Source organism: Macaca mulatta, chromosome 17 (genome assembly GCF_049350105.2).
Source record: "Macaca mulatta isolate MMU2019108-1 chromosome 17, T2T-MMU8v2.0, whole genome shotgun sequence".
Lineage (NCBI taxonomy): Eukaryota > Metazoa > Chordata > Mammalia > Primates > Cercopithecidae > Macaca > Macaca mulatta.
Window position 1 is genome coordinate 56,949,821 of NC_133422.1, and position 22,653 is coordinate 56,972,473.

A 22,653-nucleotide genomic window follows, 5' to 3' on the forward strand; every position below is an offset into this window, starting at 1 on the left:
AGAGAAAATTTTATGGTGCCAGAGGTACAGTAAGAGATTTGAATACACACTTAGACAAACCTTCTAGATATAGGTAAATTTATTTAATTCTCATAAAATTATCAATGAAGAACTATTCCATTACGTAGCTCACTTAAATCTTTGTAAATTAACATCTTTGGTATATGAGTGTTATTTCATATGCCAAAAAAATCCTCTACAATTAATAGCATTGTTTAATACAGTAATTTCAAAAATTGATTCTCACTTATTAAAATTATATTAGTAACACTCATGGTGATTCTATGTTCATAATCATGGTGAAATATTTATTGAGAACTATAAGTTCTAGGTACCTTATTACATACTTCACAAGTTTTCTTATATAATTCTTAAAAAAACTTTAGTGGTAACTAGTATTATGAGCATATTTTACATATAATCACATAGGCTAAGGTTGTTAAGTATACTTTTTAAGGTAACAAAGCTACTAAGTATTGGAGCAGAGATTCATGTATCAGTCTGACCCAATAAATTGCATAATACATACAAGTGACAAGGAACTAATATCAATATGCTCTTCAAAATGCAAGCCACAATCTATTAATAGTTCATAAACTCAACTAAGGCTCATCATCAGTATTCTTTAAAATAATAAGATGTAAACATCACAAATATTAGACCAAATCATAATAGTAAGAATATAATTGATTCATGAATTTATTTTCAGATACAGTCTATCACTGAATTAACACAAAACCAGAGCTAAACATTTTTACAATGCTGAGTTCTATTAACTCCATGGAAGAGTACGCACACCATTTAAAAAATTACCAAGTCACCTGCAGAAGGCAAAAAGTCAGTTTTTAAGTGCTAGAATGCAAGAGTTCATGAAGGTTGTGCTTATTAAGCATTAAAAATTAGTATCCTGGAGACGATAGAAGTCAGTTGACCTGCATATAGTTGGATAAAATGAGTTTCACTCTTCATTGATCAGGAAAAAGTCTTCACTTTATTTCCAGTAAGGGTTTGTAATCTTGGGGATATTCAATAATCATAGTTCTTTACAAGCTTTGGTTGATTAATTACAGCAGTGATAAACATAATAATCATTTCTGATATTTCATAGGGAGTTGCCACTATAGGTTGTTTGTTCAAAGTAAGCAACAATTTTCTTATGATCCTTTCCTTAATCTCTGTTGTAGAGTAGTGATACAAGGAATGATATATGGTCAGATTTTTTTGGTCAATACTTATATCTTAGGTTTAGATTTTTGGTGGATATGTTTTGTTTATTCATATACCTTCAATTTCACTTTAATGCACAATCCATAAAATAGTGACTGTAGTAAAACTGTTAATAATACCCTGATCACAGCAACAATTAATCATATTCTTTCATTTGCACATGGCTGAATCACTAAAAAAAAAAAGATCCTGTGGGCAGATGTGTTATATTTTGGAAAACCAATGGACTTCCTTATTAATTTTACATAGAGTCTTCTTAACCTACAATCAAGGATTTCAAAGGGTTAAATATTTAATCTACTAACAAGTTAACAAGTTAGCTTGTCACAATTTCATGGACAACGGGAGACGCCACAATATTTCTTGGTGAGAGACAAAGGACATTATTACTGATAATGCTGCAAAAGCAGTAAAAGAATATGTAAATTCCTGTCACTTTCCCTTGCCCCAGAGTCCAATGGGGAGATACATATGGGCTCAGGTAGAAGCTGGCACACACAGTGAGTTGTGTTCAGGGAGAAGAAGCTGAGCTTTAAGGAATGTGGATCTCTTATAATGATCCACATATCTACCCCTCCCTCTGGAAGGAGACATCCCTTCTGTTTTCTAAGGCTCTAAATATGAGACAAACAGTAACATGCAACACACATGAAAAATTTTCTCTCAACGCTTACCTTGGAGCATTAATCCCAACAAAAACAGGAGAATAGAAAGTATAGAAAATACTGTGATAAGTAAATTCTATTTTGGAATTGTGAATAAAGTGATTCTGTTGTTCAGTACTCTTGCAAGAAAAATGTGCAAGAAGTTTTGTTGAACCTGTATCACAGGGACAACATGTGGCTTCCTTTGCTATGATTGCTTCTGCCGTAGAGCTTCAATGCAGTATTCAAATATAAGAGTATCAAGGCCAATAAAGAAAACTTCTCAGGAATCAGCAGATACAAATATCTCTGAATCATCCTGAAAGTTTTATACTTCAATAGGCATGTACATAGATCATGTGAAATGCTACCATTGTAGACTTACCACAATTTCAACAGAGCATATAAACTCTTTTAAGATAGTAGACTTATTTCTCTCCACAACCAATATTGTGATCATGTGACAATATATCTTGGTGCATACATATGCAAGTCATAAAGAGCACAACTTATAGTTTTTGTAGTTATCTGAGGAAATTGAGAGTTGTTTTAACCAAATAATTCTAAATTCACAGCAGGACAAGTATAAATAGTTCAAACAGTTCAAGGACATTTTTTTCTTAATTAGATGAGTGCAAATATGTTATTAGTGATTTCCAGTGATATGGAACCATTGTCAATATTTTAAGTTATCTGACTTTATAGAAAGAATATTATATTTTATAACTATGACATTCATGTCATATAAGAAATAAGGTAATAACAGTCATATGCTATAAAATGATGCCTATTTTAACTAAAGATTTTTTAGCTAAAAAATTTGGTTGCTAAAATGTTTGAGCCTGGAAGAAGTAATTACCAATGTTACTAATGTTGGGCTGATGATAAACAGAAAATAAACTTCTCCGGATGAACCTTATGAAAACTGTAGTTGTAATAATTTTAGCAGAATACTACAATAATAGAAAAAGTATGACAAATTCAACAGTTTAACTTGTGTAGCAAATTATACCTGCCTTGAATCAAACAAATTATTTGCTTTTTAAAACATCTTTATTGAGGTGTAACTGATATACAAAAGCCTTCACATATTCAATGTATACAATTTGATGAGTTTGAAAATATGCATACACCTGTGAAGCCATCAGCACAGTCAAAGTATTCTCTGAGAGGTGGCTGCTCTTCCATGTATATTACAGCATTATTTACAATAGTCAAAATATAGAAACAACCTAAATGTCCATTGACAAAAAGAACATAAAGAAAATGTGATATGTCACCAAACACGGATTATTGTTCAGTATTTAAAAAGATGAATATCTTATCTTTTGTGAAAACATGGATGAAAGTAGGAGACATCATGAAAAGTGAAATAAGCCAGTCAGAGAAAGACATATGCTGTATGACTCCGACTATACGGAATATCTAAAATAGTCAAACTCATAGAAGCAGAGAGTAGGATGGTGGTTGCCAGGGAATGGGTGAATAGGGAAATGGAGACTTATTGCTCAATTGATGTAAAGTTTTAGTTACCTAAGATGAAAAAGTTTTAGAGATCTGCTGTACAACAATGTATTTATAGTTAACATTATAACATTTAGCACTCCACAGTTTAAGAGGCTAGGTTTCATTTTACATGCTTTCACCATGCCCACACATACACTCAGACGTGTGAGCATGCAGCATGCAAACGCAGAAGACAGTAATTCATCAAAATGTATACATTAAAATGTGCAATTATTTTTATATCAATTATATCTCAATAAAGACTTAAAAAGAACAAGATAACATATCAGATACTAGAAACTGCAAGAAAAATATGTCTTTTTTTTAACAAAATTTCTTTAGCCTCATCCAATTTGCAGCAAATTTGAAGTGACAATTATTTGATTAAAAAATACTTAATTTTTTAAGATTTACTTTGATTAGTTATATTTATAGAAATATAATACTTTTTACAAATATAGAACAATTTTTAGTCACTGAATGATTTGCATTTTTTATTGTCTCTTAACTAAGAGATAAGAAACCAAAGTGTTAACCTTTAATGCAGCTAAAGTTTCCTTTAAAAAAAAAAAAGATATTGTTCCCATAATTAAAGACACAACCAGGCAGCTATTCTCAGAAGAAGCCAGGTAGACATTTTAAGCATTAGTAATTAATTTTTAAAAATCCTTGTGAACTTTGTACTATTTTAAAATCATGTGTTTATAAGTTTCAGTAAACCAATTAGCATTAGAGTTACCATGAAATTTTAGAGACCATATAATCAGTTTCATTGTTTTTTTTTTTTCTACTTAGTTTTATGTAGACCTGGACTAGATATTCCTGGACTATGCAAATATAATGACAGACTTTCAAAGCAATTTAAAAGGCCGACTGTTGTAAAATTAAGAGTCCCCACAGGAGAGTGAGGGTGCAGGGTAATAACGGTTTGATATTGTAGTTCCTATGTTAACCACATAACAGACCGAAATGTTATCTGTAACAGCTAAAAGATAGACTCAGGAAAGCACCAGAAAAGGCAGCAACTGATTCTCTTTTCCCAAGCAATCACCGAAAAATAAGCAACAAAATAAGACTGAAAGCTCAGTGACAGACGACGATGGTCAAAATCATATTGGCTGGGCACAGTGACTCAGGCCTGTAATCCCATCACTATGGGAGGCCGAGGCAGGCAGATCACAAGATCAGGAGATGGAGACTATCCTGGCCAACGTGGTGAAACTCCGTCTCTACTAAAATACAAAAAATTAGCCAGGTGTGGTGGCGGGCACCTGTAGTCCCAGCCACTCGGGAGGCTGAGGCGGGGGAATCACTTGAACCCAGGAGGCAGAGGTTGCAGTGAGCTGAGATCAGGCCACTGCACTCCAGCCTGGCGACAGAGCAAGACTTTGACTCAAAAAAAACATAATAATAATAATCGTATATAAGTCATGAGCTATGGTTAACTCAGAGCTACAGTTCCTCAAACCATCCTGGTAAATGTGATAAATTTCAGGGGGTCTCCAAGAAGAATCAAATCTTATAGTCATCACTGCAATTGTACCTGAAGACCAAAACAGAGTACCAAAAGGCACAGGTAAGAATGTTTCTAGTCTTAAGGCTGGCAACACCAGCACCACTAAGTGAGGTGGACAAGGCAATTTTGGTGGATCTCCTAAAATGTCTGATAAAACAAGACCAGGGCTAAATACGACTATGACTATGACTATCACTATGACTACAACGAATCATACTACTACATGTAATAATAATTACAAAGCTGCTGAATCTATTCACTTGACAGGCAAGGGAACACTCAGCAGTTAAGAAATTTACTAAGTCTCTGCAGTGTATAATCAGGGTTCCTTAAGTGATTAAAAAAAGGGAATTCATAATAGTTATGCTAATTAAGAGCCGAAACTAGAACATCAAATTAAGTGAAATGAGTTTATACGTCTGCACTGTCCATTTCAGGAAAGACTCCTTAGTTCGTTGTAATAAATAAATGTTCGTTCAGATCATTCAAATTCATGACATCTTATCAGTTTTAGCTGGTTAGAGCCAGTTATCATGAAACAAAACAATCAATTTTGCTATATTCTAGGGAAGTGCTTTTGTAGATATGTTTATGTGCGAACTAGATTGTTATGTAGACTGCATTTCTTAGTATGAGTTTCTGCCAAAAAAATTGAGTACCACTAGTTTAGATGTTGGGCAACATTAATTATTTTTCATATATATTTTGACTCTTCTCTAGATCCTAAATGCTCAGAAAGTAGTTATTTTTAAATCACACTTTTTTAAAGATAAAATTTTAAAAATGCTGGTAGTCTTTATGAGGAGTTTTTGGCTAAAATTAGGTTCGAGTAAATGCTATGTTTCCTTTCCTTTGCTGATTTGTTTGTGGTAGAGAGATATAAGAAAATGAACTTCTCATATATTTTTTTCATGCACCAAAAAAGGAGAATGGACAGAAGCTATCAGTGCTGCACATTGTTAAAAGAAGCTTTTGTACCCCTAATCTTGAGGTACAAAAGATGTCCAAGGTGTTTATCAGCAAATTGAATTACAAATGAAAAGCCAAAGAAAAGTTTTACAATGCAAAGCTGAAATCAGAATTAGATCATTTTGAGGCATCTGGGTTGCTTTTTCATGGGTATGTACTTAAGCTTGATTAGACAGGAGTAAAAGGAAATCATGAATTCATAGGCAGGGGTACATACATTTAAAATAATGAAATTGGTCTGCGTGGAGTAGCTTAGCTAGCAGATTGTCACAGCATGATCTCTCATTAGGATATTTCCTTGAAGCATAAGAATGTTAGCATAAACAAGGCAGAAATATCCAGGTGATACTGGCTAGACACAGGTATTCATCTTCAAACTTAACTGTTCTTTGAAGAACTATATGGTCCACAGAAATCCTGATAGGTGTACTGTGAATATCAATCACAATAAGTATTATCACAAACGTTAAATAAGTACAGTGTGCTCCAGCTTACTTAAACTGAGAGTTTATGAGACTAATTGTCTTCCCTTATATACAGATATTTGGATAAGCCATGTCCAAAGTATATTTTACTTCTGAAATTTATTTTTACTTAAATTGGAGCTAATTTCTGGCTTTGCAGTTAAGAGATATTCGTATAAATATCCAGTGTCATATTTAATCCTAGATTTCAAAATTCTTTATGGTTTTGACTATTTCAGCTTCTTTATATGTTTTAGAAATACAATAGAATTCAAAAACTCAGATTTTTTTTTTTTTTTTTTGGTTACAAAATTGCACTTCCTAATATTAGGACTCAAATATGTCATATAAAATCTAGAGAAAGTTTTTGCAACTCCCATCAATTTTTCAAGAATTTGAGTTTGTTTTATGCATCAATATGTTTGAAAATGTTTACATTTTAATGAATTGAAATCTCATGTTAAATAATATCATTTATCTCTACTGATACAAATCCTCTATCTCTTCCTTTATATACATTTTAGAGTTTACATGCTCTAAAAGTTACATGCTGTTGTCTCTAGCAAACTCCAAGTGGGTTGTTCACTGTTCAAAGTATTTTGAAATATATTTTTTCCTTCATAAAATATTTTATTAAATAAAGTATTTAGGTCAAACCCATATTTATGTCTTCATAAAGGTATATTTGCAGAATGCATGATGATGAAAGAGCTACTTTTCCTTTTTTAGATTTTGAATAAAAGACTGTGCTTTGGGAAAGAAAATAGGGATGTAAAAGTGAGCAAGATTAGCTATAGTAGCTATAAATGAGTGTCCTTCAGAAGTAGTCCAACTTCTAGTCTAAATATTAGTGAGATAAGAGCCCAGGCAGTGTTTCTATTCAATTAATCATGGCTACCTTTCTTATACAATTCTTATTTCATCATTAATTTTTAAAATATTCTTGCACTCCTTAATTTTAAGAATACAAATTATAAATCTTTTGTGTGTACAAATAACAACAGTGTATATACAAGCAATAATACTTAGTAAAATGGATAATGTCAACCTTGCAGTAATTCAATAAATGCAATGTTACTTATACCACTGAAGGTCCTTTATGCTCATCATAGAGGCAATACTCCTGCCACCCTTTTAGAGTTAACCATTGAGCTAATTGTGTGTTTCTACTGCTTTTCATTATAATGAAAATACACACACACGCGTTCTTATGTATGTTCTTCTAACTTAATACATATTAATCTGTCAGCTGTAAATATTCTCAAAAATTGTTTGCTAGTTATATCAGTAAATAATGCAAAAATATTTATCAGTTTGATGCATTGGTTAATTTGAACTGATCATTATTTTCTGTCTCTCACTTACAATTTGTCATTATTTGATATTGTATGCCCTACATTATAAACTCCAGGAAAGCATATATATGTTTTGATTAACTTGTTTTGTTGTGGAAATGAAGGAGGACCGGAGAGACCGCAGGGTGAGACAGGAGAATTTTATCGAGTGCACTCAGGCCCAGCAGATTAACATCCAAAAATTGAACCAAGAACAAAGACAGGTCTCGACTTTTATACACCCTTCAAAAAGGGGGTTAGCTAGTTTAAAGCAATCTTACAGTGGCATGAAGCACGATGGCACAAAAGCAATTGTGCAGAAAGAAGCAGAACAAAGACAGTTAATCAAATTGTGACAGGTGCATAACTCAGGATTACATATGACATCTTGCTATGCGGCTCAGATGCCTCTTATCTAGGTTTTACTCAAGTGCCTTGCACGGGCTTATCTCATACCCTTTGCTATGGTGCCCAGGTGGCTCTAGTTCAGACCTGTTCAGGCTTCTCATGACCTTCACTGTGCCGCCTAGATAAAAAAGAATACTTGAAGGTACTAGTTACAGAGAATAGGAATCCATAAACTCGTAGGTTAACTCATATCATAAGAGGAGGGAAAATTTGTTTTTTCTTCTCCCTATGTTAAGGGAGTGCTGGGAGAGTCTCCAGAGCATATTCCTTTGAGCTCTGATTTCTTAGATAACATTGCTGGAACTTTTGTCTGGGTCTGGGTTTTGCCAGTCACTGCCTTTGGGATGAGTCAGCCTAATACAGAAAGCTTCTTTCTCTTTTTAATTTTATTTTTCTTTCTTTCTCTAATTTCTGCCTCAGTTTAATGCTCAAATCCCCCAAATTATCATATATCATTACTAAAGAAATAAAATGCTCACAATTCTTTTCTCTTTTTTCATTTACAGCAATATTTAGACAAAACATAAAGTTTCTCTGCATCTAATCCACTCCCACCTTTTTTTTTCTTTTCTTTTTTTTTTTTTTTTTTTTTTTTTTTGCTGCTGCTACCCCACAGAAATTGCTCTTGTCCTGGTCTCCAATTATCTTCATGTTTCTACCTTTAGACTTTCCTTCTACTTTATTTCTAATTCTAGTCCTCTTTGTAACATCTTAAAACGTGTCCCAAGTTTCAAACTCTTCTATTTATACTCACTTTGGTGATGTTACTCCATGTTTCTTTTTTTTATACTTTTAAATAAAATCTGTACACTTAGAACTCCCAAATTTATAAATTCAGCTTTGCAATCTCCTTTGAGTTACAGACTCGCAGGCACAGGTGCCTATTTAACGTCACTTCTTAGATGCCTACTAGGCAAACAAAATGCCAATATGATTCTTCTATTCACACCTGAAATGTGTACTTCTTATGCCCTTTCTCATTTCAGTTAGTGACACATCCATTCTGTTACTTAGGCCAAATTCTTTGAGTCATCCGTAGTGATTAACATCTTCTCACATTACACTTCAATTCCTAATTCCTCGGAAAAAAAAAAAAAAGATGGGTTATTTCTAAACACATATTTGAAATTTGACCACTTCTCTCTATCTCTGCTGTTTTTGTCATGATAAACTCTATATTGTTCCTTTCCTTAATTATTGTGAGTTTCTCTTGATTTATTTATTTATTTTTTGTATCACACTTGACTCCCAGAAACTACTCTCAATTCAGGGACTAACATGTCTTTCACATTATGTCACATTGTGTTACTACTATGTCTGACACTTTCTGATGATTTCCCAACTCATCCACAGTGAAATTCAAAATCATCACAATGGCTTACCAAGCCTATGAGATGAACTCTCACCACATCCTCATTATTTATCTAATCTCATTTCTTGTTTCTCATTCATTCACAGACCTAGTTCTTTCTGCTGTGTTCTACCTATTGTGTTGCTGAATTAAAATGCTCTTCCTCTTTATTGCGGCACTATTCACAATCTCAAAGACTTGGAATCAACCCAAATGTCCATCAGTGACAGACTGGATTAAGAAAATGTGGCACATATACACCATGGAATACTATGCAGCCATAAAAATGGATGAGTTTGTGTCCTTTGTAGGGACATGGATGCAGCTGGAAACCATCATTCTTAGCAAACTATCGCAAGAACAGAAAACCAAACACCGCATGTTCTCACTCATAGGTGGGAACTGAACAATGAGATCACTTGGACTCGGGAAGGGGAACATCACACACCGGGGCCTATCATGGGGAGGGGGGAGGGGGGAGGGATTGCACTGCGAGTTATACCTGATGTAAATGACGAGTTGATGGTTGCTGACGAGTTGATGGGTGCAGCACAGCAACATGGCACAAGTATACATATGTAACAAACCTGCACGTTATGCACTTGTAGCCTAGAACTTAAAGTATAATAATAATAATAAAGTCAAGTAAGATAAAGATTAAGAACTGAAATAAAAAAAAATGCTCTTCCTCACAATATGAAAATAGCTCATTCCCTCAACACATTCCATTTTTTAGTCAGTAGCATTTTTATGAAAGTATTTCCTTACTACCCTATTTAAAATTGAAAACTTTAACACTCCTAATTATCTTTTCTTGTTTTTTGTTCCTCACAAAAATCATGATACATACTTTTTAAATGTCAGTTGTTTCTCTTTCAAGGCAAAAATGTATGCACTATGAGTTTAGGGAAATATTGTTTATTTCCCTAAAATAAACAAATTATTTTGTTTGTATGTGCTCTGTATGTATACACTATAATGTATACACTATGAGGTTACGGAAATATTGTTTATTTCCCTAAAATGTATACACTATGAGGTTAGGGAAATATTTTGCCATCCCAAGCAAGACATAGTGTTTAATAAGCATTTGTTGAACAAATAAACGACTGACTGATTTGACTGTTCCTAACCACTAGGACCATCTTGATCAATGTAAAGATATGGAAAACATCAGAAAGGGAAGAATGGTGTCAAGTGTTGTCAGAGCACTGTAAAAGTCAAACACCACACCACATTCTACCCCCACGTAGAATTAACACAAAATAATTTTGTAGAAAGGAGAGACACCTGAACTGGCAAGGTTAAATTTGAAATTGGTGAAAAAAAGAAACACACATACATATAAGATCTAGAAACAGAACACATGTTTTACGAGGGAGAACAAAAACAGTTACATTTATTGTATGCCTGAGTTTCATGGTTTCACTGCATCATATTGGCTGTATATGGGGTTAATTTCTGATTACAAAAACATCTTATGCCATTTGCATAGAGATTTGAAAACCCAAGGCTAAAACTAAAGGGTTATCATCCTAAATGCGTGTCTGTAAATGTTTGCTATAATTGTGACCCCTTGGAGATATTGCTGGGCAGATAAATTACTTTCAGAATTTATTACTTTTTTGTGAAACGTAGATTCTGATAACACTAGCTCTAAATGTCTAGTACTCTAGACTGTTTTATATGTGAAGATAGGTTGCAAAAGGAGATAAAGGAATAGAATACCATTTTTGGAGTGTATTGATGAGCCTAAATTTGAGGCTCAATAGAACATCTGTAAACGGAGGTACATTTCTAGTTATTAAAAGGCCAAATTTTGAATTAGGCCTATTTTTTGAATTTGAACTTTTATCCCAAATGAGCAGTGTCAAGGCAAATGTTTCACTAGACAAAGTTAAACAGCAGGGAATACTTTATCCAAGGGTATTGCAGTTGTGGAAAGAGGCCAGCATTCAATCTTGGCTCTGCTCTACACAAAGAACTGAAGCATTTTTAAGATATAAGGTAAGAGGATGATAGGCCACACCTGTTTGCTAATTGGCTTTACTGAATGGAAAAATGGACATTTTAATATTTTTATGACAGGAAGTAGTTTCACAAATTGTCTCAAGGCATCAGCACTAATGTAGGTTTTACCTTCCCATAGAAACTGGTAGATAGGGGTACTCAACTTGATGATTACATTTGAAAGAGATTGGCTCAGGTCCTTGAGAAAATATCCCTGGGTTGTTAAACTGGTAAGAGGATGTGAAAATATTTACATCTCAAAGGGACAGAGAAAGAATGTACAGTTTCAAGTGTTCTAAATCAAATGGTGTACAAAAAGGAAGGCCAGTGGCCTAGAATAGGAACAAGCCTGTACAAAGTTTTGTGAAGCTGAGAGGAATAAATACTAAGGTCCTCTAGGTCATGACTGCTATGTACATTAGCATCAGATCATCCCTAAAGGCAGATCAACACTGCCAGCCTAGCAACCAGCATGCCTTTATCATCTTGTGGTTTGTAATTGACTGAGAACCATATGCTATAAATATTTTATTTCGTTTTTTTGCAGCACTGACATCTCAAGATGACAAGTTTTAGATTCTCAACATTTGTAGATAGTCTTGTTGATTTTTTCCCACATGACACACTTTTTAGTAACTCTATGGGATATGAAACTAAAGCTGAATTGCAATGGTGATGACCCCAACCTATTAACTTTAGCCTTCAGTAACAGCGGGAATATGCAAGGATATAGAGAAGAAAAATATAATTGTCCTCAGTATTTTTTCTTCTCACTAAGCGTAGTCCTTGTTGGACAGGACATAGTCAAAAAAAGAATCTTTATAATTGATTTTAAGAAATGTTCTGTGGTAGTTCTACATTTTATTAGCATGAACCTTTGTTTTAAAAATATTATTGTGTATATATAAGATGTAAATAATGATGATTTTGATATACATATAGATAGAAAAAGGATTTTTTTAGACAGTATAACATTGAGTATTCTACCGAATTTTTTTGTATTTCTGCTTTTTAATTATATTTTTAGTTGATGTGTAATAATTACACATATTTATGGGGTACATAACAATATTTTGATACATGTATACAAGGACCTTCGTATTTTTCATTCTCACTAATTATAATCTTTAATGGGAGGATGTCATTAAGAGTATCTTCATAATTCATTTCAAGAAATTGTCTCTAGTGGTTCTACATTTTATTAGTTTGAACCTATTTTATGTCTAGACAACTTTCCTCAGTGTATGGTCCAGAATTCCACAAGGTGGCTCTGTGCCTCATTGTCAGAGCTGATAGTAATTCCAGTCACCATCTAAGTTTGTCATTTGTTTACAGCATTTATTTCTCACAGGAGAATAAAGCCAAGTTTTTTAAATCAAGTTAGAAGACATCATTTGATAATTACATTGCTTTTTTATGTGTATGAATCTTAGCACCTTGATTGGGAAAGATTGTCAATGACTGAATTAAACTGATAATACCTAAAAAAAAAAATCTTGACAATTTTATAGTACTTATTGTGTATTATACTTTAATTAACTCATTTATTCTTCACAATATTACTAAAGACAATATAAATATTATTGCTATTTTCAAAATAAGGAAACTGTGGCACAATAAGCTAAGTAATTTGCCTAAAATCATAAAACCTTCACGAGTTTTGATCCCAAGCTGTCTGAATTTAATGTTATAATCAAAAATTCATAGACTGTTCTGCATCTCTTAAAATAAAACTTCTAAGAGAACCATATATAAAATTGAATTTTAAATTTAATTAAAATATGTTATTTTCCTGAGTGTCTTATCTAATACATAATATCAGAATCAAATGTTGATACTGCTTAATAACTTTATTTTACATAACAAAAAATAAAAAAGACTATTAGCCCAAATTGTGTGCATTTCATCATGCCAATATTATAACATTAACATGTTATTTTCACTTATAATGCAGTTAGACATTGTGTAAGTTTTGTTTCAAATATAATTATGCAAAAATTCTATCTGACACAAATTCATTTTAATTTTATATGTTTTCTTTCAGGTGATTTAATTTTGGGGAGGGGACCAATATTTTACAAACAATAAAACAGAAATGCCTAACACCAGTTAATACTCTAAATCCACATTTGAAAATACCAATATTTTATTTTAAAAATATTCTAACATCTATCTATCTATCTATCTATCTATCTATCTATCTATCTATCTATGCTACTTAGCTTGTAGTAATTACTTCACAATGTAGACCTGTGTAAATCTTCACATTTTCAGCCTTAAATATGTACAAATTTTATTTTTCAATTCTACCTCAGTTATATACACACACACACACACACATATATATATACCATAAAGAAAAAGCATACAAAAAGACATTTGTACAAATATATTTTACTTTAAAAATCAGTGAGGAGACCCCATTTTAAAAGGTGTATAATTTATGAAAATAATTTTTCTATTCTTTGAGTTGAAATATACTCATGCATCTTTGAAAATATGATTATACATATTGTAAAATATTTTATTTTAAAAAGCAGCATGTGGGCAGGGCGCGGTGACTCACACCTGTAATACCAGCACTTTGGGAGGCCGAGGTGGGCGGATCACAAGGTCAGGAGATGGAGACCGTCCTGGCCAACACGGTGAAAGCCTGTCTCTACTAAAAGTCAAAAAAACAATTAGCTGGGCGTGGTGGCGGGCACCTGTAGTCCCAGCTACTGGGGAGGCTGAGGCAGGAGAATGGCGTGAACCCGAGAGGCGGAGCTTGTGGTGAGCAGAGATCGCGCCACTGCACTCCAGCCTGGGCAATAGAGTCAGACTCTGTCTCAAAAAAAAAAAAAAAAAAAAAAAAAAAAGCAGCATGTGATTTGCTTTCTTTCTTTTCTTTTCTTTTTTTTTTTTCCCCCTAGTTATTTTGCATCTGATGCACAATACTGGATGCTCCATATATTGGCATATCCTGTGTATGCGTCTGCATGTATAAAGGTGGCCCATTGCTTCTTTATTTTAGGACTTCTGCATTAATGGGAAACCAACTAGACTTAAACTTAAGGGTCAGAGTTTCCTGGTATCTTTCTTAATATTGCCTAGGGGGATTCTTCTCACTGCAGAAATTTCACATTCAATCACAGTGTACCCTGGGGGCATTTGTCATGGTCTTGGAAGGTTAGATAAATAGTTATTTAAAATCAGGGGTGAAGGCCAATAAGGACAAGTCTGAGGTAGCTAAATTAAAAGCAAAATACCAGTTATAATATTATTTGTAGCGGGATGCCTAGTTAAGTTCAAATAGAGCAGAATCACAACTGTCAGGTTATAGATTTACAAAAGCATATTTGGACTCTACGATAATAGGCAATTTAAATCAAAAATCTATTTTTGTGCAAGGTTATTCTCTGGACCGGTGAGAACCTGTTATCTTCCTATCACATATATGATTTGTTGAGCAGGATTGATTAAAAGAATGAATTAAATCAGAATAAAAACCAAAATGGGAACGAAAATTAGAGGAGTGCATGATAAATGAAAACTATGAGTTGATTCAAAGTGACTTTTTATTAATTTATGAGTACAGAAGTGTTAGTTACTTTATTTTTTACTAGAAATTTTTAGCAACAAGTAGAATCTAATTATTCATTCATTTTGCATTATTAAATTTATGTATTACCCACTGTGCTAAGATTATGTCATAGTTCCTACAGTCACAAAGTATAATCTACTTAAGTCATCCAGTAATTGGAAAAAAAAATGTTTTCTTACAAAATACTATCATAGGGAAAACTGAGAGACCAACGTTTAATAAATATACAAATAAATGAATACATTTATTAATATAGTGTTACATATTTTGAAGAAAATTTAAATATAGAGATATAACTTACGGGGTCTGGTGGGATGGGCAGCATTGTATATAGTGCTTAGAGAAAGTCTTTCTGAAGAACTAATATTATTTATGAGATTTAAATGGTGAGAAAGAGCCAGACATTAGAAGACAAGAGATTCAGACAGAAAGATTATCTAGGGCAGAGGCTCTAAGGCAAGGATGAATGCCACGAATGTTTTAAGGGAAGATCAAAGAGCAATGTGGAAATTAAAGTGTGTAAGTTATCAGCAGAGGTGCTGAGCACTCTGCAGAGCCTCAGTCGCTTGTACCTAATTGGAAAATAGGTAAAACTTTTCTACTCAAGAACACTTGAATTGATAATTTATGACAAACGGTCAATGACAAAGCAAGGTGCAAACTATTTTGGTAAAATATCAGGTAGTAAAAGTTTAGGCCTCACTGGCCAAAAGGCAAAATTGAGGATATCATATGTCTGCTTATGTATCAAATAAGAAGACACATTTTCATATTTGTATTGACCAAAATAAAAACATAATAATAACTTAGTAGACTTATAATATGAATCTACTGATAAAAACAATTGAATTCTTTACTGGGAAATAGCATTTTGCTTACTTGAGATTCAAGGTTTATTTTATCTATCATCAAAATTGATTACAAATGCTCATCTGTTAATACTCATCTATAATGAAATTTTACATATTTTATCTTTGATTTTTTGTTTGTTTGTTTTAGGGTTTTTTGTTTGTTTTGTTTTGTTTTGTTTTGTTTTTTGAGATGGAGTCTCACTCTGTTGCCCAGGCTCGAGTCCCGTGGCACAATTTTGGCTCACTGCAGCCTCTGCCTCCCAGGTTCCAGAGATTCTCCTGCCTCAGCCTCCAGAGCAGCTGAGATTACAAGCATGCACCACCACGCCCAGGTAATTTTTGTATTTTTAGTAGAGACGGGGCTAACCATGCTGGCCAGGCTGGTCTTGAACTCCTGACCTCAGGTGATCCGCCTACCTTGGCCTCCCAAAGTGCTAGGATTACAGGAGTGAGCCACTGTGCCTGGCCTGTTATTGCTTTTAACACAGAGATACTGCCAAATATTGATATCAGTTCATAAGCATATTATTTTAATTGAGCACCTAAAACATTTGGAAGGTATTCTACTAGATTCTTCTCTTGATATTTGCCTTTTAGCATATCATTATATCATTATATTGCAGAGTTGTCACTTCCAGTTAAAGGTTAGGTAGGAGTTTCTCAATTGCACAATTACCTACATTTTGAAATATTAAACTTTCTTTTATAGCTGCATCAATTTTCAAATACCAGTCTTGACATTGTCGTTTGAACTCCGAGAAAATATATCTTACTGCAAATTTGCATGAGAATGAAGAACCTTTTTGTTATAACTTATGAAAGCACAGAGAGAATGTACAGCAGATTGGCATTTTGTTAAATGATTTATTGTTTAGTTGTTGAAATTGCATTATAGCAGTCAACAATTTTCATATAAGGACTATTTTTCTTTGTAATTTTTGAATTAATTTTGAGAAATATCTACAAATGTTTACACCAAAAGCTAATTTCAAAGCCTTTCAACGAAGTGATTGGGGTGATTCTTCTTTAGAATAATTTCAATCATGTCGATCTGTCCAAATAATTAGTATAAAATGTTACCACTGTTAAATGATCTAATTATTATGCAGGTAGGTTAGGATTCTTCAATTTTCCATAAAAATATTTTTAGAATTGACAATGGTCATATCTACAAGAATGAATGAAGCTCACATGACAGATTCAAACATTTTCTTCAGCTATATGCTGGTAATAAGGAATGACAAAAGATTTTATATACCTTGCATTTTCACATACCATAAATTTTTCCAATTATGTACTTTTTGATGCACATGCATTCTTACCACCACTATTTGTAAACCATCTTAACAAATTCCATTTCTGGATGTATGAAATTAGTTTTAACTTGACATATTTGAAAAAATTTAACTGAGAATATTTTCACTTGAATTTTTTCCTTGCAGACTACAAACAGAAATTAATTCTCCAAATACTTCAAACTGGTCATTAAACTACTGAAAAATTGATCACAGTTGAAGAGCATTAATAATACCTCTCAACTTATTAAGTACCGTGGAGCACCACCCTAAGTCATATGCTTATTTTTACTTAAAATAATTATATAATATTCTGCTGTAAATTTCATCTTGAGTGAATTTGATAGCTATTCTTATATACGTGGCATTGGTCACGCTCCTTTGTTTTTCACATTGAAATTTCATTTATATCTGGGAAATAAAACTTACCTATGAGGTTAAGGGACTTACATATTGTGAGTTAAGAAAGCCAGTTTTAAAAAAATTCCACCTGGCTCAGTGGCTCATGCCTGTAATCCCAGCACTTTGGGAAGCAGAGGCGGGTGGATCACAAGGTCAGGAGTTCGAAACAAGCCTGCCAAAATGGCGAAATCCCGTCTCTACTAAAAATACAAAAATTAGCCAGGCATGGTGGCAGGTGCCTGTAATCCCAGCTACCTGGGAAGCTAACGCAGAGAATTGTTTGAACCTGGGAGGAGGAGATTTCAGTGAACCAAGATTGTTCCACTGCATTCCAGACTGGGTGACAGAGTGAAACTCCATCTCAAAAAAAAAAAAAAAAAAAAAAAAAAAAAAAATCCACATTCTTAAAATCTAGGGCAAGTTCCTCTACCTTAAATTTGGCCATTTGATTCTTTCTTGTGGGACTTTGTAGATGGGGCAAGTGATTCAGTGGTTTAGAAATGGTTTGAATTTTGTTAATGACTATAGACGTTGTATATAGATTTTTTTTTTTTTTTTTTTTTTTTTGACACAGAGTCTTGCTCTGTTGCCCAGACTAGAGTGTAGTGGTGCAATCTTGGCTCACTGCAACCTCCACCTCCCAGGTTCAAGCAATTCTCCTGCCTCGACCTCCCAAGTAGCTGGTACTACAGGGGCGCGCAACCACTCCCAGCTAATATTTTTGTATTTTTAGTAGAGACGGGGTTTCACCATGTTGGCCAGGATAGTCTTCACCTCCTGACCTCATGATCTGCCCACCTCGGCCTTCCAAAGTGCTGGGATTACTGGAGTGAGCCACTGCGCCCAGCCTGTATATTAGATTTTTGAAGGTATCTCTCTTCTTTTTTAAATCTTTTTGAGAAACAGCCCTTGGTACTAATGTAAGTATCATGGAATCAATGTAACCAGAATATTTATTTCTGTCAGTCAATATGACATTATCTAATCCACAAAGTATAAAAACAGGCATTGCTACTAGTCCTTCATCATCAAGTCCACTTAGAGAACCCTAAGATAGTCTCTTAAAATTGACTATGATTGTTTGAAGAGAAAGAAAAAACATTCTAGCAGGGTTTCTGTTTTGCTCTGCAGAGTGTGCTTATTCCAGAAAGGGGTGTTACTAAAGTAGGATAAGAAAATAAATGTTTCCCATGGAGAGATTTTGTATAGAGCATCTTCACTGCTCACTTTGCTATACAGGAGTGATGTCACAAGGTTAGGACCTATACCAATAAATAAGCAATTGCAAATAAATGCACTGGATTCATGTGAAATTCACAGATAATAGCCTAAGACGCATTTTTGTCTTCTGTAAAATAATCCTAATTATCATAAAGAAAACCATCTTCCAGCTTAAAAACAAATGTATCTCTCGGGGCCATTGTAGTCAAGAATACCAGGAAACATAATTATGCCAATGAAATATAAATGAAACACCCTGGATAAGCATTTTGAGAATATTATTTTAAATATACTTAATTGACTGGCATGTACTATTTTTCCTAGGTCCAGAAAATAGGTACAATATTTAAATGGAAGAACTTTCTAAGACTATGAAGCAACAAATTGCAGTCAACTGGTGATTGAATATAATTTTATGGAGAGTGTAAGGGTTTTATACTCAAGGAACTGTTCTAAATATACTGGCATACTTTCACTTAAGAAAAATAAAATGTCAAATTTATTTATTTATTTTCTTCTTCACCCTGTTTTTATTTTTATTTTATTTTATTTCATTTTATTTTATTTTATTTTGAGATGGAGTCTCACTCTGTCACCAGGCTGGAGTGCAGTGGTACGATCTCAGCTCACTGCAACGCCTGACTCCCTGGTTCAAATGATTCTCCTGCCTCAGCCTCCCAAATATCTGAGATTACAGACTGTGAGACAGGCTAAGGTAAGAGAATTGCCTGATCCCAGGAGGATATGCCCAACCTGGGCAACCTAGAAAGACCTTGCCACCACACCCAGCTAATTTTTGTATTTTTAGTAGAGACGGGGATTCACCATGTTGGCCAGGATGGTCTCTATCTCCTGACCCCGTGATCCATCCACCTCAGCCTCCGAAAGTGCTGGAATTATAGGTGTGAGCCTCTGCACCCAGCTTTCTTCACCCTTTTGTTTTCTGCCATGGCATTATGCATCAAAAGGCCCTTGAAACTTTTACCAGCCCTTTCACCTTGGACTTCCTGGTCTCTAGAATGGTGAAAAATAAATTTCTGTGCTTCATAATTTACACAGTAACAGGTATTCTGTTATAGCAGCACAAAATGAATACATGCATAGACAATGATAAGTAATAACAAATGTTTTGAAAGCTGTTTCTTTAATTTTGGAGGCGGATCAGCTACACTACCTATGACATCACAAAAGAAAAATCACAGATTGATTACAAAACAGTTGTGGAACATTACTTCAGAGGTCATAAACCTGAGAATTATATGGGTTATTAAAACTAGTCTGGTTTTCCAAATTAGGATATTGTAATGGCTTTTAGTATATTACATTCACTTTTGAGAAGGCTATAACATGTTTTAATATTATATAAAAAGAATACAATTTGAAAAATGCTAAACAGGATAAAATGCTACCATGTTTTTCAAATAATTATCTGTTTCTTTCCAGGGCCATATAGTTTCATCATAGTCATCCACAGCCCAAAGAAAGTAGCCAGTGAGTCACTAAGAAAAACTGGAGTATTAAGGCTGCCTATTGGGAGATGACCGATATATCAACAAGAACTTCTTATCTTGTTGAAAGTTACTGACATTTAATGAGAGATGACATAACAATATTATACCAAATACCGTAAAATTTGACAGATTAATCTGGGGAATTTGACATCTTAGTAATGATGTTTTTTCATCCCATCTGTTATAATTAATTACCATATATTTTGTAATGTAAATGTATATGCACTGCTTTAGCTGCCTTTCACAAGTTTCAAGAAGTAATATTTACATACTGAGTTCTAAGGAATTTTATTTGTATTATTATTTTTGTATGCACTCATGAAATTTTTATGTCCATAGGGTCTTTCATGTTATTTTACTGTTGTTACTAATGTCTATAGTGATAACAATATGGTCAAAAAATAAGGCCTATGATACTTATTTGAAAAATCTTATTTTTTTAATACTTATCCAAATATATCATAATTACTTATCCAAATATATCATGTGTTTTTGAAACCGTGTGTGTGCTTTAGTTTGGAAGGGCTGTGATGTGGTTTGGCTCTGGGTCCCCACCCAAATATCTTGAACTGTATCCCCATGTGTTGAGGGAGGGACCTGGTGGGAGGTGATTGGACCATGGGGGGAGATTTGCCCTTTGCTGTTCTCCTGATAGTGAGTTCTCAGCAGATCTGACAGTTTAAAAGTGTGGCACTTGCCCCTTCACCCTTTCTCTTTCTCCTGCCTCTGTGGGAAGGTGTGCTTTGCTTCCCCTTTGCTTTCCACCACAATAGTAGGTTTCTTGAGGCCTCCCCAGCCATGCAAAACTGTGAGTCAATTAAACCTCTTTTCCTTAAAAATTACCCAATCTCAGATAGTTCTTTGTAGTATTGTGAAAACAGACTAATACAAGTTGCATTCTATGTATTTTATTCAGCTTAAACTTATTAATTTTGTTGTTTAAATTTTTATACATAGATTGAACTGTATATGCATTTAGTCTATCATTGACTTATAGCTATCCTTGTTCTATCATGTTTGCTTTGTATATTTTTAAGCTCTTTTATTACTGTAAACTTAAAATAAATATATCTAAAATGTACTAAAACTTTTTGAGTCTGTATTGGTCTTGATCTAGAGTTACAGGTTTTGTTTGGGTTTGTTCTCCTTATTATTTTGCCTTATAGTTTATTCTACTGGTAATAGCCTACGTAGAATAAGATTCTTGTGATTAGAAGTCGCCTGAGCTATTTCTCATTTATTTTACTTTTGACCGTCTTTAAGCATTAGAAAGTTTTTTTTTTTAACAAATAGAAAGTTTAGATTTTACTTTTTAATTTAGTCTGAGAATTTTTTTGCTTATTTTAGGGACAGGGTCTTGCTAGGTTTCCCAGGTTGGGCATAACCTCCTGGGCTCAGGCAATTCTCTTACCTTAGCCTGTCTCATAGTCTTCAGCCATGACACTGTCTTTAGGCATGAAACTCAATGGATTTTTTTTTTTTTCCTTAGAGGGAATTTTTAATGCATTTCACCACTAATATTTTTAAAATATTTAATATTTTCATCTATTTCTATAATTTTATGTTGTGCTTTCTTTTACATCAATTTTCATGTTGTTTATTTTAGAGTAATAGTTTTAGGTTTAGAGTTATATTAATAGTATAGTTATAGTAATAGTTATAATATATAGTTATAGTATAGTTATAGTAACAGATTTGGCCCCTGCCCTAAATCTGAGGACTGGCATTTTTCAACAATTCTGAGAAACAATCATTCTGATGTGGGTCATGACTTCATTTACATAGGATGTACACCAAGTAACCAATGAGAAACCTCTAGAGGGTTTCCCCAGAAAACTCTGTAATGGGGTTTTTGAGCACCTTTTCTCAGGCCTGCTCCCACCCTGTAGAGTGTACTTTCATTTTCAGTAAATCTCTGCTTTTGTTGCTTCATTCTTTCCTTGGTTTGTGCACTTTATTTGTTCAATTTGCACAATTCTTTGTTCAAAATGCCAAGGATCCGGACACCCTCCACCGGTGACAATTAGATTGTGTCTCTAGAAACTTAGTGGAGACTTTTAGCTTTTATTTTTGATTTCTACTCATTATTATTGTCAATATGGGCAAATACATTATCTTTTGTTTTTGTTAACAAGGTGGGCATTTTTGTGTACTCAGGAGATCATTCCATGTGGGGTCTTCTCGCTAAACTAACTTTTCACCCTTTATAGGTTCCAGGTTTGATAGTTTATCTCTTGATTTGTGCAAAAAAAGAATATATATATATATATATATATATCTCCCCATTAAGATTCAGTTCTAGGCCAAAAGTATTCAACAGATGTTCTCAGTGTTAATACCAGTTACAGTACTATCTTACTT